Source organism: Mustela nivalis, assembly GCF_964662115.1.
Source record: "Mustela nivalis genome assembly, chromosome: 9".
Classification (NCBI taxonomy): Eukaryota; Metazoa; Chordata; class Mammalia; order Carnivora; family Mustelidae; genus Mustela; species Mustela nivalis.
Genome location: NC_139028.1, coordinates 17,627,611 through 17,644,437, shown reverse-complemented (window position 1 = coordinate 17,644,437; position 16,827 = coordinate 17,627,611). Strand labels below are relative to the sequence as shown.

The 16,827-nt window shown below is 52.2% G+C and overlaps 1 protein-coding gene across 5 annotated transcripts in view; it reads left to right on the top strand.

The window, feature by feature from the left end:
• DRD2 (dopamine receptor D2) overlaps nt 1–16,827 on the top strand; it is a 71,331-nt gene that overhangs the window by 33,815 nt on the left and 20,689 nt on the right. The window contains exon 1 of one of the 5 annotated variants that reach the window (XM_082749002.1): nt 13,932–13,994. The exons of the other annotated variants lie outside the window; for them this stretch is intronic. The gene's annotated coding sequence lies outside the window, so the exon portion shown is untranslated. Of the gene's footprint in view, nt 1–13,931; nt 13,995–16,827 lie in introns of those variants that run through there. 5 annotated transcript variants of the gene reach the window in all.

Genomic DNA, 16,827 nt, shown 5'->3' with positions numbered 1-16,827 from the left:
GCAGCTTGAGTTGAACCCTGGGGAGCCAAGGTTGACCTGGCTCAGCCCATGCCATACCTCCCACCCTATCCTCCAAGACACACACACACATAACTTTCACACCAGTGGCCCTGCCCCCTGCTCCCCGTTGGACAAGCTCATTTCATCTTGTGGAGAGCCCAGGAGAGGGGCTTGGCAGCTGCTGCCATTTCTCCCGTTTGTTTTTGAAGTTATTTACCTAAAGGATCTGCTGGCCGCTAGGCTGCCCGGATGGCATGGGCGATTCCCCTGGTCTTCCTCTATGACTTCTGGAGAGGATGTCAAGCTTTGCATTACTTGGAAAGTGCCCATCTCCCACATGGGGTCTGGAATCAGCCATCTGGCACAGTGAGGGCCGTGGTGCAGCCACGGCAGCCCAGACTGAGCCATGAGTCACCATTAGAGGAGGAAGTGTGTAGACTGTCCTCCGGGTGGGCTGAGCAGGAGCCACGTGCGTGGTCTGGCTGGGAGCTGAATGTGGGGAGAAGCCATGAGCCAACAGAGTTCACTCGGCCTCTTGACCCATCCCCCCGCCGTGGCTGAATTTCCCTGTGGGGGTTTACTTTTTGAGCACTGTTAAAGTAATAATTTTCAAAAGGTTAAAAACATCTTTCTCAAACCATTACATGTCAAAGATTTATTTAAGTCATTAGTGAGGGAACCAGAGAGATGACAAAGTCAGGTTCAAAAGAGGATACGAGAAATAGATAGATATCAGTGGAAGGAAGAAAGCAGCTAGAATAAGATTGCCAATCGAGATGAAGTTTATGAATGTCTTACAGGACAATGAAGTCATAAAGTTTGGGATTCTCTTCCCTACTGGGTGGAAGTCATTGTGTATTACCAATTTTCTCTCTGTAGTGTCTCTCACAGGGCTGGGTTCCTTACGGGTAGTAAACAGTAAATAAAAGACTGTCCCCTAGAGAGTCAGATGGGCCTTAGGTACCCCCGTGCGTTATTTTCAGGTTTGGATATATTCTCTGAGCAGCTCAAAGGGATCCAGCTGGTCCTTTGCTGTGTGTGTGGGGGGGGGTGGGGTTGCCAGTTGCTGAGGACGCCTGGTCCAACTGTGCATTCTGGAACCCACAGGAGGGGTTCAGGGACCCATTGGACCCATTGTGAGCTCAAAACCACATTAACCATGTGACGTCCATGGCCCCTACCAGCCCCGGTGGGGCTAGGGTGATGGAATCAATTCAGTTCAGGGCCAGTGTCTGCTAATCCCTGAAAAGTCTGATTATTTCCCATTCTCCCATGCAGAATCATCCTGGTGAAAGGCTGTTGATCCTTTGGGGGAAGGCTGGGAGAAAGACAAACAGTATGATATTTTGGCAGTGTTGCAAGGTTCTTCCTCAAGGGGACCCAGCCTCCACGTCCTTCAAGGTATCTGGGTCTATAAATTGGCTCACGTCTTGGAACTGACAATAGGGTTATGAATCCCTGTTCTGGTGATTGAAGTTCAACTTCTAAGGCCTCCCGAGAAAACTCTTCCATTTGTGCAGCTTGGGGAGCAATCTAGTTGATGCTTGTCTGTTTCACTTCTAGGGACACTGTGACGAGCTAGCTGATGTCAGGGTCCCTGTGTATCTGACTGTTATGATGGCCGCTTTGATTCTACTGTCCATTAGGGCCTGGAGGTGGGGTATAGGGAAAGAGCCTGTGAGAATGTGTTGAGATGTGAGCTCTGATCTCACCTTAGCTGCTAAGTAGCTGATTGACCTTGGGAAAATTAGTAAGCCTCTCTGGGCCTGGTTTTTCAGCTCTTAAAGAAGTGGTAATAACTCCTGTCCCCTTGGTCAGAGGGCTGTTTTGAGATGTTTGAAAACCCCAACATGTCTTTAAATGGTGACTGTTTGTTTAGCTTTGGCATCTTAGATGATGTGTGGGTAGGACGCAAGCTGGGTCTGAACCATCCAGCTGCTTTGGCTCAAACAGTGATGGTGATACATTCGTTGCCCACATTTTAAAATAAGGGGAGTACAAATAAAAGTTCAGATTTTAGTCTTGTTTTGATACACTGGAAGTTCTGGGACATTCTCTTATGGCCACAATAGACCAAGGGGCCTCCTTTCAGTGGGATATGTTCTCCCCAGTTTTCCAGCCCCACCCAGCCCATCACCCACAAGCACTGTATTTATTAAGGGTGCCCCAGGGGCTGGGGTGGTGCTAGAGGCTGGGGGATAGAAGTACACCTGAAAATATGAACCTTTCTTTAACCGTGGAGTGTGTAAAGTGCAACCAATGGACCTGTGCCAGTCTGAGCATAAGCTCGGGGCACGGCTGCTCCCCTTGCACAGGAATGCACCTCTGCTCACTAACACAGACCGAGCCACTGAGCTCTGACTGTGGGGCGGCTTTTCACTTCTCTCACAGCCCCTCTGGCTTCGGTTTTTGGAAGACCCATCTGGCTTGTCTGAGTACATTCACTTGCCAGACATTACGGCTCATTCTGCTTTTCCTTCAGCTCCTGCTCCAGCTTCCGATCTCAACCTAGCCTTCTGGGAGGGACCCCTGCTGACACCGTCAGTTCCATGTCACAGTGTCACTTGCCAGCACAACATGTATTCATTCGGCCAGTTTTGCTGAGCACTTACTACTGCTGGGCGCTCAGTGGGAGAAACACGATGCTTTTCCATACCCGCCTTGAGCACACTGTGCTCTGGGTCTCTTGGAGGGACACCTGCAACCTTCAGTTCACAGCTCACTTGCATTGCCCAGGTGCCCACACCCAGTGAAGGTGGAACACTTCCTTTCTCACCTGTCCACCTTTCCTGGGGATCTCCGATGCTCCTCAGCTCTATAATGAACACCAGCTACAGACATCAACTTGTTAAACTCTGGTAGTGCAGAGGGAAGAGATCCCACGAGCTCCTGCAGTAAGGGAAGCCTTCTTCTAGGAGGTAGGATTTGCCCCGTGAAGGGTTGGTAGGATTTGGACAGCTGAGAAAGAGGGCAGGTGGGGAAAAGGTGACATTCAAAGATCAGGAAATAGAGAGGATGAGGCAGAGGGAAAAGGTGGGGGGGAAGCCACAGGACAGATCAGCTCTAGCTGGAGTATAGGCTCTCCACAAAAGAGCAGCAGGGGTCATTTAGGAAGGTCAAAGGGAAGGGGCAAAAGGCTTAGACTATATACTTCAGGCAAGTTGTTGAAGGGAGTTCTGGACAAGACCATGAGAGGAGCCTGGGGCTGTGGCTTTGGGAGGCAGGCTTGGAAGGCAAGTGCAGACTGGTCAGGAAGGGGCAGAGAGGACAGTAGGAGGAGAGAAGCCTGGGTTCCAGGCCTGCGGGGCTGTGTCATGGCCCAGGCCGAGCTCAGCACAGCTCCTCTGCAGGGGCCAGGGAGAGCTACCAGCCTCTGGTCAACATTCCTCATGGCAGGAGAACCAGAAGGAAGAGAGCCCAGGCCTCTCCAGGAAGCATGACTGGGCTGGAGGAGGGCACAGGGCAGCGGCATTGCCCTTGCCCTTAGGTGGAGACAGTCAGCAATGCCAGCCCACCCTGGTTCTGCCTGCCCCTGGTTCCTTCTCCCTTGGCTGGGGCTGGGACTCGGGGCGTGATTGCTGCTGCTGCCAAGAAAGCATCCCACTCATTTACAGAGACAGCAGCTCCTTTCGAGGAGAAAATGTTGTGGCAGGGACTCCTGGGCTTATTAGAGTGGGGAGCAGCTCTGAGCGGGGTACCAGGAGTCCCTGTGCTTCCAAAAATAGCCAGGGAGATCCCCCGGAGCGTGGGGCACAGTTTCCAGCCTCAGCTCTTCGGGGCTGGGGTGGGAACTGGAAGCCAGCTGCCTCCAAGGCTGGGCTGCCCCAGATCGAAGCTAGACCTCCTTCCCCATGGCTCTGGGCTTCCCTTGGGGGTTAAGTGCGTGGCTAGTCTCATCAGGGCTTGGAAACGGTGTCAGAAAGTGTCGGAGTCTTCCTGTCTCAAAGCTCGTTATCCCTGGTGACTCACCCACCAACTTTGTCTCCCGGCTCCATCTCACAGAGTGACGGTGGCTTCCCATCCCGGAGGTCCTCTGAGCATGTACTCCATTGCTAGGCCCAATCTCCTGAGACCCCTTGGATCCTTTAGTGGGGTCCTACCCTCTTCACAATCGTGAATATCTGCTTTAACATGTCGTAGCTGCAGCATACAGTTGTCCCCACCCTGACTGGGGAGGATTCCTTGAGTGTCAGGAGCAGAGCACCCAATTTCCACCCTTGGCCCCTCAGGGCGGGCAGCTGGTGGGGGGGTGTTGCAAAACCTGTGGCGCATTCATTAGAAAAAGGAAACCAAGGTCCCGAGGTGGGAAGTAACCTGTTGGGAGGTCACCCAGCCATGAATGTGGGGCAGAGCTGGGCCAGAGCTCTTTCCCTGCACGCCTCTGTGTCTCTGCATCTTGTCGTGGGGTCATGCTCAACCCCAGAGCTCTGCCTGCGTCCCTGTTGCCCATGGAGCCCACATGCCCTGGCTGGCTGCCCGGTCCTGTGCGCTCTGAGTGCTGGGACGAGGCATGCTGTTGTTTCTCAGCCTTTTTTCTCAGATGATGAAACAGAAGCATGGTCACATGCTGAAGTTTGCTTTCTCTTGTTCTCCCAGCCATGTACCTCCCCCCACAGCAGGCATTCTGCGCAACAGGGATGGGCCAGGAATCATGAACACCATAGGCAACCTGAGGGCACAGGCCCTAGAAAGGCACAGGAGTGGAGGGGATTTTATGGTTTTAAGAAACAGCATCCCAGAGCCTGGGTAGCTGCCAGTGTGGCAGTGGTGGGACAGTGGGGGACAGTGGGGAGCAGAATGCTGCTGAGCGAGGCAGTGGGTCTCACCCCCTCTCAGCTCATGCCTCAGCCCAGGCCCAGGGTTTGTGGCTGCTGCTCTCTTTATATCTCTTGGTTGGAGCAGGACTGGGAAATGCTGCAGGATCGGTTTGCATGTGCTCTGAGGGCTCCTGTGTACACTCAGCATTTGAGCCTCGGCTGGCTTCCTGGGCCAGCCCCAGCCCCGCTCAAGTAATAGCTACAGTGGTGAGCAGAGGTGGCCGGTTAGGGCTTCTGTGACACCAGCCCGTCTGCATAGAGCAGGCAGGGCAGGCAGATGGGGACATGTGCTTGGTTTCCTATGAACTTCCACTTTGGAAACAAGAGGAAATGTCTGGCCTCGGGGGGCAGAGTCACTGTCATTGCCGCAAACACCAGGTTCCTAAATGGTCCCTGCACAATTCCACATCTCAGTAGGGCTTCTTCCAGACTGATGGGACATTACCAGTGGCGCCTACCTTTGGAGGTGGCAGAAGGAGGAGGGCTGGGGAAAGCCAGAGCGGCCCAGATCTGCTGTTGACTAGTTGTGTTCTTGGAGATTTGCAGCAGAACTGCAGGTGGGAACGTGTGGCCCTTTATTCAAGGACAGGCAGCACGACATCTGCACACATTAGCATGATATACACGACGGGCTCTTCCTGTTCTCACAACTCCTTGTGTCAACCTGCATTGCACAATGGGGTTACTGTACTGCCGTGAGGCTTGGCAGTGATGCAGGAAGAAAGTCTAAGGCTGTCATGCGTGTGGGGGTCTCGCAGCCCCGTGGGAAGGAGTGGCTCTGCGAGTGGACATACTCAAGCTTTGTGGTCCGTGTATCTGCAACCCCACTAAGATAGGAACTGCACTCAGCCTCACCTCTGTCTGCAATGAGGGCTCCCTTAGCAATGCTCCCCTTTTACAGCTGTGTTCAAAATTGGCAAGGAGCCGTGTGAAGTGTACGGCAGTGTCCAGTATGCAGTGACTCATCAGTGAGCAGTAGCTACTACAACTATTACTATTTTTGTTATTGCAGCACTGGCTCTGGGGACTGGCAGCGTTTGGCTGGAGTCCTGCTTCTGCTACCTATGAGCTGGGTCCCTCTCTGGCCCTCAGAGAAATGGGGATGCCATCAGAATAAAGGAGGACCCCTACATAAGGAGTGTCACTGTGCTCAGGACACAGTGGGTGACTAAAATGACCAACACTAAACACTAAATCATGGGGCAGATCCGACTCAGCCCTTCCTTCTGCACCTCCTGCCCCTTGTTTCAGGAGTTTGACACATACCTGATGCTCGGCCTGTGCTCCATCTCTGGAGGACAGAGGAGCCAGGGGAACCTCCTCTTTGCCTGGGAGGAGGAGTTCCAGCATCTTCACCCGAAGACGGGAGCTGTAGCCCAGCCCCTTCACTTAGACACCTGTGGACGGGAGGTGCCTCCTACCTGACCACACCTGGTGCCTGTTGGAGATACTCTTAGACTTACAGAAGATGTGCTGAAGTTGTTCAGAGAGTCCTGTCTGCCATTCACTAGCTGCCCCTGATGCTAACTTTTTACCTAACCGGAGTATAACTCTCAAAACTTGGAAAGTAGCATTGCTTCTGTATTATTAACGAAAGAAGAGGATTGAGTTGCATTTTGCCAGTTCTTCTACAAATGCCCTTTTTTAGGTTCGGGATCTAGGATCCTGTGTTGCGTTTAGTTGTCCTGTGTCTTTAGTCCCCTCTGATCTGGGATGCTTCTTCAGTGTCTGCTTGTTTTTCACGACATGGAGACTTTGGAAGACTACTGGCCAGGTATTTGTTGAATGTGTGGCACCTGTTTTCAGCATTAGTCGTGGAGTGGGCAGCACTGGGTTGTACAGCCTTGCTTTCAAATATTTCCACTTTGTTACGTTTCCCTAGATGTCCAGAGCCTTTGCTTCTGCACAAAATTCTGCCTAGTGGGATGAAAGATCTCATTCAGGTACAAAAGTGACTGGCAGCTCATATGTCCCGTGGGTCACATTAGTCTTGTCACCTCCCCTCTGAAGAAGCGTCCTCTTTCTGTCTCACACTGTCCAGCTCGTGCTCATGTCTGAGCCTTAGCTGTGGGGCCAGTCACTCCATCTAGCTGGTAGACTGCCCGAGAACGAGGGGGTGTCCCCTGTTTAATGCCGTACCCCCATTCCCAATTGGCACCATATCTGCAAGGGGCTCAGCAAGCATGCTGAATGACGCAGCAGTCTCCATCGGCCCCCGTTTGCAGGTGGCCTTTGGAATGCGAAGGGTAGCCATGCGGGTTATGGATGTCCAAGTCCAAGTATCATTTTCTCAGGGGCCATGTAGGGAGGCTAAAAAGAGACACACAAAGCTAACACACTGGTCAGACCATACAGCAGAGGCTTTCTTGTCCAGCACGGTTGAGTGACCAGTGAAAGTAACTCATTTAAGAGAGGATACATTTTAAAATGATACTTCAGACATTTAATTTCCTTAAAACATTCATGTTCATCCATTTACCAAACTTTTGTGTGTATCTTTGGTCTTTTCTTTGAGTAGAGCCCTCTGATGTGAGTCTGGCTCCACTTATTTGCATAAGTCTTGCTATAACGACCTCTGGTGTTTTCACTTCTACTTTATAAAGTAGAGCAGAGATGGAAACTTGTTTCCCAAGTTTTCAGATTTTCAGAACTTTTAGAGATCTCATTTACATAGAACTAGGCGGGATTTTTTTTTCTAGTCATTTTCCTTTATAAAAAAATTTCCCGGGGGTGCCTGGGTGGCTCAGTGGGTTAAGCCTCTGCCTTCGGCTCAGGTCATGATCTCAGGGTCCTGGGATCGAGCCCCGCATCGGGTTCTCTGCTCAGCAAGGAGCCTGCTTCCCCCCTCTCTCTTTGCCTGTCTCTCTGCCTACTGTGATCTCTCTCTCTGTCAAATAAAATCTTTAAAAAAAAAAAAAATTTCCCCAATGCATTCCACCATCATTATGCAATCACTATTTTGATTTCTATTTCTTTTTAAGATTCTAGTTATTTATTTGGTGGGGGGAGAAAGTGAGCACAAGCAGGAGGAGCAGGAGAGGGAGTAGACTCCCTGCTGGGCAGGGAGCAGGACATGGGGCTTGATCCTAAGACGTCAGGATCATGACCTGAGCTGAAGACAGCTGCTCAGTTGACTGAAGCCCCCAGGTGCCCCACTGATTTTGCATTCATATTTCATTGTTCCTGAAATGGTGGATGAGATGAATGGCAGTTAGAAGAGCAGCTAGCATGAGCAGACCTGGCAGCTGGTTTAACTGCCCGGTGGGTACGTGGCTCTCCAGGTGTGCCGGGAGAGGAGGCCAAGCCCAGCTTCATGGATCAAGCATGCTGTGTGCTATGGACATCAGCGAAGGCCCTTCCTGATAAGAGCATTGGAGGGTGATGGTTCATTCTATGTGCCAGCAGAGTGGAGGACATTGGAGAGCTTTTCAGGTGCATGATCTTTGATTTTCACCTAGTTGTCATTTCCTAAGCTCCCACACAACACCTGGCGAGTACCAGTTGCTGGAGCAGCAAAAGAGAAAGAAGGCACAGACTTTGCCATAAAAGAGCACAGAGTGGGGAAGAGACAGATGTACCAGAAGCACCAGGAAGAGCAATCTGTGTGCCCTGAGACTGAAGAGGAATAAACAACTTAGAAGAAGATCCTGGAAGATTTCTTGGAGGAGGTGGCCTTGGAGATGATGAATGAGAAGGGAATTTGGAAGAGGCAGAGACCACTGAGCATTATCCTCTTGAAGGACTCAAGATGCTATTCTCTGAAATGGAAGCTGAAGGAACCTGAGGCAGCAGGGTCCACCTCTTCAGTGTCACCACCATCCATTCTGGAGGGGCAGGATCCTTGGGCCTCCCCTCCATCAAGTCAACCTTGGAGTGTTAGAATAATAGATTAGGAAGGAATAGGATGCTGGTCTTCCAGAGTAAGGAAGGCAGCCAAGACCAGCAGGCCACCTCTCCCAGGTCCCCAGCGGCTCTGCCTCTCAGACTGGTGCATGCAGAAAATTCCAGACCCCGCTTTATCTCTCATGCCAGGAAGATGGGATGTTTTGTTTCAACCTGTGGCAAACACTCTGGTTGTTGAAGAGATTAGTACTTCCTGGACCACAAATATAATTAGAGGATCAATCATAGAAAGGCTAGAGCGAAGGCAACCTTTGGGGAGAGATATTTGTTTTTACTGTGTCACTTTGAACATCAGCTGGCAGAAAGGCTCCTAAGAGAGGCTGTGCTTCAGAAACAGTAGGACCGCAGCCTCAGGAGAGAGGGCTAAAGTCTCCAGGCATGGCTTGGGAGGGTTAGAGAAAATTTTGCTTTGCTCATAACTTACCTGTGTTTCCAGAAGCCTTTCCAAGCTCTGAGTGCCCATCTTCCTGCCACCACCAGCCTTGACAGTGAGCATTGAATTCAGTAAGAGGGTACTAGAGCATCGTTCAGACTCAGCCTTTGTAGTTCAACAGTATATCAGCAGCTCTGCTACCCTGGATTCTGTTATGGGACTCAAATATGTTCTGGGGCCTGTTATGGGACTCAAATATGTTCTGGGGCCTGGCAGGAAATATAAACAGTGAAACCCACTGAGCGCGGGCTCTAAGGATTAGTGGGGACGGTGGCAAACTTGAGAACATTTGAGAACTTGAGCCAGCCCCAGCTGGCTGAGGCTGGACATAGCGACAGGGGACAGGGACTTCTGCCAGAGGTGTGGGGCTTTGCCCCTTGTGTGCTCGGGCACCTGGGGAGAACGTAGAGGATGGGAAGCCCAGGGTGGAGGTTAGCTCCTTTTACTTCTTTCCTTCCATTCTTGGAGTATAGACACAGCCCCTTCCCCTTAAGCTGGGCCCTCCTCTAATTGGGGAGGGCCTCGGCCTTCTTCACTCAATGCGTGCGTGCCCTGTTTTAAGGGGGCTGCCTCTACTTGACCCAGCCTGCTGTTTCCTCGTAAGAATGCAAACCTGCTATTTCCAAAATCTCGTGATTCCTTTTATAAGAGAAGCTAGAGATCTATTTTAAGATCTCCAAATTAGAAATATTAGTAATAAACTGCAATTTTTCAACAGTGTTCTCTTTATGAGCCCAACGAAACGAATCTGCAAGTTCCACGTGGCTCACAGGCTGCCAGTTCACCACTTCTGATAGGAAGGGATTAGCTGAGCAGTACCGCGTCTCTGCGGCTGGGCTGGCGGGGGCTTTAGTGGCAGGCAGCCTTGCCCGCGAGGTTTTCACCGCCTGCTGCCCTTGTCAGCCTCCACTTCTCCTGTGCAACAAAATGCCATCGGTTCCACGTTCTGACTTGCCCCAAGTTGCTACTGGTTTGAGGGTTACGGTGTGTCGTTCTTTGTAGGAAGGTAGCCAACATACCAGCTTACACTTCTCAGATGGTGACTGTGTGTGTGTGTGTGTGTGTGTGTGTATGTAGCACGGGATTTGTGGGGGGAGTGGGAAGCCGAGGTGCCCCAGCATCGGTGGGTTATTTGCACAAACCTGGCAGCTCGAGCTGAGCTGATCCTTGCGAGGAGCTCCCCCCGCCCTCCTGCCTCAGTCATCACAGCTCCCCGTCAGCCTGTGCCTCAGGGAGCTGTCACAGCCTCATTACTCCTAATTCATCTTCACTTAGTGCATCAAAAGGCTGATTTATCAAATTGGGTGGGCGCACAGGAAGTTTGATTAGCGACATTATGTTGTTTGCCATGACGGGCTCCGAAAACTTAGCTCATCTGTGTCCCAGGAGTCCCAGGAAAAGACTGAAGTGTTTATGTTCTGCCTCAGAAGTTCTCTGGATTGGAAGCCAGGTTGAGAGCTCCAGCCAGAGGCATTTCCTTAGTGATGCTCCCAACAGCCACCTTCTCCAGTGGGGCTCACCTTTCCTCCTCTCCCCACTTCCCCACACCCACAGGGGTTCTCTGGGTCAGAGGTATCCAGAGATGGCCTGAGGTGAGCAGATCCCCGGGCCCATCCACCTGCCTTTGGCTGAGCAGCAATCCTGCCAGCTTGGCGTGGAGTGGGGCTGTCCTGGGTGTGGGTAATTGGCCTCTGCTCTTGTTTCCATCACTGCCGCCGCCAGGCTGCAGAGCCACAAACCCAGATGCTCAGTCCTTTCCCCAGGTTCCTGGAGAAGAAGGGGATGGACGCCTCCTAGAAACATGGTTTTGGGAAGCAGCAGCCCATGAAGAGACCTAGCAGGTACAGGGCTACTCCCTGCATGTGGCGGCCATGCACGACTTTGTACCCTGCTCTGTGCACAGCCTCACCGATATCCAAAGGAATGCAAGTATCAGGCTTGGAAGGCAGCCCTTGGAAGGACTGATGGCACATGTCCATCTCTGAGCAGGATGGTGTGGGAGAGATGTGTGTACACAAGTTGGATGATGTCGGGGTGCGGTGGGAGGACTCAGGAGAGATACCCACGGAGCCCCCAGAATTGTCCTCCTTGAGCTGACTTCCTATCTTTGAAGATGTGGCTGCTGAGGACATGATAATGACCACAGGGGAAGCTAATACCTGCCCTCATTGGGTCAGGTCTGCCAGCCAGGGGGAGAGCGTAGAGAGCTGTGTAAAGTGTGGGGTGCTGCCTAGAAACCTTGACCGCCATCTTGGTAGTGAAAGCAACTGGCTCTGGGAACTTGGATGGTTCCTTTCACTTTTCTGCATCTTAGTTTTTTATTCTGTAAAGTGAAAGATTAGATTGAAGGTTTCTTCCAGGAGTGGAATTCAATTCTCTACATTTTTCCAGGTCAGTTATCAAGAGAATAGAAATAATGGCATCATCTCTGGGCCAGAGACGATGCTAAGGGCTTGATATACCTCATTTAACCTTCACAGTAACCCCAGGGGGAAAGTAGTCTCCCCCTGTTTAGAGCTGTTCATAGCAGCATGGCTGTGTCAATGCCCACCCGTGCCGCAGATGCTCATTAACTCCAGCTAAGCTGGTAGGCTTCCCAGAAGTTGCTGAGGATGTACACAGGATTAAGACACCTTTTGCCCATCCGGCCTCATGGACACTCAGAGAGATGGGGCAGACACTGAGCAAAGCAGGTACCAAAGAACATATGCAAACAGCAATCAGATGGTAGCAAGCACCAAGGCTTTTTAATGAGAATGTAGGTATGATCAGTTTCCAGATAACCAGAGAAAGGTCTCCGTGGAGGTGATCATAACACACTAACATTTTCATAAGACTTTAGAGTTTGCAAGACACTTTGAAACACACCATTTTATGCAGTTCTCCTACCTCTTGCTGAAATTGGGGATGTCTGCTCTCATTATTAAATTATTGTTAATTATTAAATTGAGGATTGGAGAAGTGGCTCAGCCAAGGGAACTAGATTATCCTTCTGCAGGTCGGACGTCTGCACATTTAAGACAAGATGATCCAGGGTTGATGGCTGCTCGGGAACCTCAGAGAGTCTGCCAGGTCTCTCTGCGTGCCTGGCTCACCCCCACCTTTAGGAACAGAGGCATCTCGTGGCTGGGGCAGACTCAGAGTTGACTAGGAAGGCTACAGGCCAAGTAGGGTTTCTCTTTCTCAAAGAGTCAGAGGGAAGGGTCAAGTTTGCTGTAAATCCACATAGCACAGGCTGAGAAGACTTTACCCAAAGTCACCTACCAGGCACCCACAACATCTCGAGGCTGGTTGGTGGGAACTTCATGTGTTATATGGCTGGAGTTTCTCTGTATTGTTCAGAGAGAGGCCACAGAGGAATTGGGGTCTCCTGCCCCTAGCACCCCTCATCACAGCCCTGGTGTATTGCCTGGACCCTGTCCCACGGCTCAACCCCACCTCTCTGGTGGCCCTAGCATCTGTCATCAGCATATTAACTGCCATTTATTGGGCATTTGCCACCTACTGGCCCCTTCATTTGCATTTTCTGAGCTAATTTCCCAGCCACTCCAGTGAGGAGGGAGTTTTGTCCGTTTTACAGGTGAGAAGATTGAGGCCCAGAGTGATTGCGTTGTCAAGGCTGCACCTCTAGCAAGTGTTGGTGGTGAGATTAAAAGCCAGATCTGTCTGTCTGATTAAAAAAAAAAAAAAAACTAACAGGCTGCATTGACTCTTTTCAATTCCCGGGTTGGAAAGAAGCTATTCCTCTTTGGATTCTGGTCATTGCTGCTTGGGAAAGCCTCATATGTGGGGGTCAGGGATGGGATGGGGAAAGGGAGCGCAGTGCTGGTGGGCACAGAGCAGGCCATGAGGACTCTGCGCATCGCTGTGGCTGCCTTCCTGCCTCTTCCATTGTGTGGGAGAGGAAATTGGGCTCTGTCCATGACCCCAGCCTGCCCTGGACTGGCCTGAAGCGGTGAGCCCAGAGACAGCCCCTGGGATGACCTCTGTTCTTGGCCACACTCTCTGCTGCTCTTACCTGAAATCCAGCCTGTCCCGTCCTTTTAGGAGCTTACTGGGGCCGAGAAGCCCAATGCCCTAGAGACTCTCGAGGTGGTGTTTTCTGGAAAACATTGGTAGTCTGAGGGCACTTGGAACTCTGAGCAAAGTTCCGTGTGGCCCGGACCGCCATGTCCCTCTTTGTAAGGTTGTGAGCCGTTCCTCTGGGGCCCTGCAGACACAGTCTGAGACCCAACAGCTTGTTGGGGTGAGAGCCTGGTCATGCCCTTGAAGGAACCATGTCTGTAGGTTCTGCGGGCAGAGGGATCTGTATCTCTAACCTGCTTGGCTGAACTCGGGCCAGTTTCTCCCCTCTCTCTTCCTCTTTCTTCGTCTGAGGACCAGAAACCATGTTGTGTCTCACAGGGTTGTGGTGCGGACGAAGGGAAACGGTCTGTGCACAGCGCTTCACACAGTGACAAGCTCGGAGTAGGAGCTTGGCAGGTATTCCCTTTGTCCCTTATCACCTTAGATCTTGCTAGCTGAGCCACCATCCTCTGGGAAAGGGAGGACCCAAGGCTAGGACATCACCCAGCTTCTACCACGACCAGCGTGTGGCCCATTTTGAGTCATCCATAAACTCATTGTGTTCGTTTCAAAGAGACCCCAGACATCAAAGAATTTCGTCTGTAAATACTTGGCTGTGTATCGCAACCCGATCTGGGCCCTACAAAAATGAGCCAGAACACCACTGCCACACTCTAGAACCCTTCCTGGCATCGGAATCCACCCTTCAGATTGTCAGCGGTCTGGTGAAACATCAGGGATCTTTAAAAGGCTGATTTCTCTGAATTGGGATTCAAGTAAGTTCCCCACATTACATTGGCCGATTCGGCATTCAAGTTTCTCTTATTATATTTTTCCACAATCTGGATCTTATTGACTGCATCCTGGCAGTGAGGTTTTACCTTCAGTTGGTCTTTGGGCAGGAGTCATAAAGTTAGACCTTGCTGCCCCCTTTCCCTCACCCTGCATCGGGGAAAGAGCTCCATTCTCCTTCCTGCAAAAGTAGTGTCCCCACAGTCCCCAGTGCCAGCCTGCGGCACTGAAGGGTTGGTGGGGGGCAGGCATGGGACCCCAGGGCTCCCAGTGGCGGGATGGTGGGTGCTGGCTCTTATTCGGACTCACCCGCCGCTTGTTTTCACGAACAGGGGTGTCTTTTCATAAAGCGAAGCCATTTTCTGCCAAATAGCAAGGACTGTTTTTCCTCCTTCCAGAGCAATAAGGTTCAGGATTTGTCTCCCTCTTGGCTTTCAAGAGCATGTTTTCTCAATTCTTTCCTGAAATTAAAGTAAAGGTCAAGGAGGCTGGTCTGAGACCCACCCTCCCTCCTCTCCGGGCTCCTGCTGGTGAGTCTGGCTAAGTGTACCTGCCTCCTGGGCTCTGTGACCCAGTGCTCAGGGCAAACCCAGCTCAACTTCCCAATTCTTGTCATCCTGAGGGGGAAGGGGGAGTTGCAAAGGGGAAAAAAGAGAAAGGAAGGGGGGAAAACCCAGTGCCAGCCTGTGGGCTCCTTTCTGAATTTAGATCTGAGCAATTTGTAGAGGCCTCCTTCTCCCCACTGTGTTTCCTTCCTTGGGGAGGGGGCCCCAGGCCCCGGGCCCCACGCCCTCCACCCTGCTTCCCACCTGCCAATTTTCTGCTCTGCACGTGAGCTGCCCCAGCTATCTGCCCTGTCCCTTGCGCGGGGTTGAGCTGCAAGGATTTTTAATCAGCAGGCAGCACACGCAGGGAGAGAATAGCACCACCAGCCCGCTTAGCTGAGCAGTACTGGAGCCTTGGCTCCCCGCCCCCTCCCCACACTGAGTCACTCCCAGCTAACAGTTAATTAATTTGTGACACTTTGACAGTTCGTGAAGAGACATTTTTACGGAGCCTTCAAAATGCACAGGGATGGGGCTGTCAGGCAGACTCCTTTCTTGCATTATCTGGGTCTCCAGACCCTGCCTCACTCTACTCTGAAGAGGGAGAGGGGGCCAGCCCTGAGCTAGCCCTGCAGTCCTCCTTGGTCCTGGCCTCTTGGGACACTTCATATTCCCAGGGACCCCTGGGCAGGGCCTGGGCACCTGGCCATGTTGGAAAGAGGGGGAAACATGGCAGCATGAGGACTGGGAAGGCCCCAATCATGCTCTGCTCTCATCTCTTGGGACCCACCCTGTCTCCGCGACATTCAGGCCGATGCTTGTGCTGTGTGAGAAACAGCTCCAGCCGCCTTGGCCTGCTGGGATGTCACTCCCTCCGTGGGGTCCTCATCTAGACACTGTGAACTGCTGTCCCCCCCAGGCCTTCTGGGAGCCCAGAAGCCATCCCCACAGGCTCTCTGCACCTCTTCCCACAGAACTGACGTCTCCCCACCTCCCCACATGCCTATATTCAATCCCCTTCACATATGTGCATTCTCTCTTTCAGTGGCTTGCAACTCTGTGCACCCCACTGGAAAATTCCCTCTATGGACCCCAAACAGTTGGGTATCCAACTCTGTGACCCAGGCCCAGAGGGCCAGAGAGAGATCTTGGGGGAGGCTACTGGCACCCCTCCAGAAGGATCTGGGGGAGGAATAACAACCAGGGCAGAAGAAGACCCTGGGCCTGGCTCCTCTCGACCTGAGTGAGGTTCTGGCTCCCATGAGTGCCTCCTTGACATTTACTCACCATGGCCACCACCATGCTGGAAATTGAGAAGGCCAGGAAAATAAAAGACAACATAAGTGTTATCCTTACACGGGTGTAGCTCCCAGGTTGGCAAGAAGAACCGACACTAAACAAATAATTAGACAAGTGACTTAATTACGCTCTGATGAGGGCCACTAAGGAGCACAGGGGCTGTGAACGTAGTCCGCCAGACGATGGCTCAGGGCTGGAGCCTCGGGAAGGCTTCCCTGGAGAAGGGCTTGTCCTGGAGGGTCCCAGGAGGACGAGGTCAGCTGGGACAATGGGAACGTGAGCCTCCGTGGAAGGATTGGGCCTGGTTAGGGGTAGAGACTTGGGAACCCAGGAGGGGAGAGCAGCAAGTGGTACTTAGGCTGGTGGCTTTGTGGCTCTGGGAACAGGAAGTTGAGTGAGTGCCCGAGGGCAGCTCCTCTCTGCTGTGAGGCAGGAGGCAAGGGGCAGCCTGGCCAGGTTTAGCTCCAGGGAGCAGTGAGGAAGCTTGGAGCAGGTGCCTGCCACCCCTGGTTCTTAGGACCACACCCCCTCCTTCCCCACTAGCCTAGGTCTCTTTAAATAGTCCAAACCTGATCCCCCACAGCTGCCCAGAGGCTCTGGGTGGAGAAAAGCAAGAACAATGGAGGGAGTCCAGGAGGTAACAGATACCCCCCTCCATGCCTGAGCCCTAGGAATTTGTAGGTCCAGGACCTTACCTGGGCCCTTTCCCACCCCTGGGCAAAAGCAAGTGTTTCTTCCCCTAAGAATGACCACTGGCACCTGGGCCAGACTCAGGGCCTCACCACCTGACTCACCTTTCCTGTTTGGGCCTGGGAGGCCAAGGAAGAGTCAGGGGTGAGGAAAGGGTCAGCCTGGAGATGATAGCATCCATCTCTCCTTCCAGGGCATTAGTTAAAGACTTCGGGTTTCCCTTTGTTGTAGGAAGGATTGGAGGCTCCTTCCCGCCCCCTCCTTTGGATCCCACTCTTGCTGG